Source organism: Penaeus monodon, chromosome 31, assembly GCF_015228065.2.
Source record: "Penaeus monodon isolate SGIC_2016 chromosome 31, NSTDA_Pmon_1, whole genome shotgun sequence".
NCBI classification, from domain to species: Eukaryota; Metazoa; Arthropoda; class Malacostraca; order Decapoda; family Penaeidae; genus Penaeus; species Penaeus monodon.
Genome location: NC_051416.1, coordinates 16287766 through 16288067, shown reverse-complemented (window position 1 = coordinate 16288067; position 302 = coordinate 16287766).

Sequence of the window (302 nt, the reverse complement as noted above, 5' to 3'; positions counted from 1 at the left end):
TATCAAATTCCGTTTAACAATATCGACAGCATCTTACAGTGTGTCAGCTTTGCCTTTTTTGTCCGGGGCTAAACTTTTTTCTATGCCTATTCAGCTGTCGCCCTAAGAACACCTTTTGGAAGCTGATACTCGTGCAATATTTTCCTGCAAAATATTGAGCTGTCAATTGTAAGAGAAGGGAAGATTTTTTTCAGTGTTTTTTTTCCGCAACGTGCTATTGTTTTGCCTGCAAGGAAGTTTGAGATCCAACAGGTAACCTATTAATAGTTTGTGGCTTGTTTACTCATCGGGAGAATCGATTT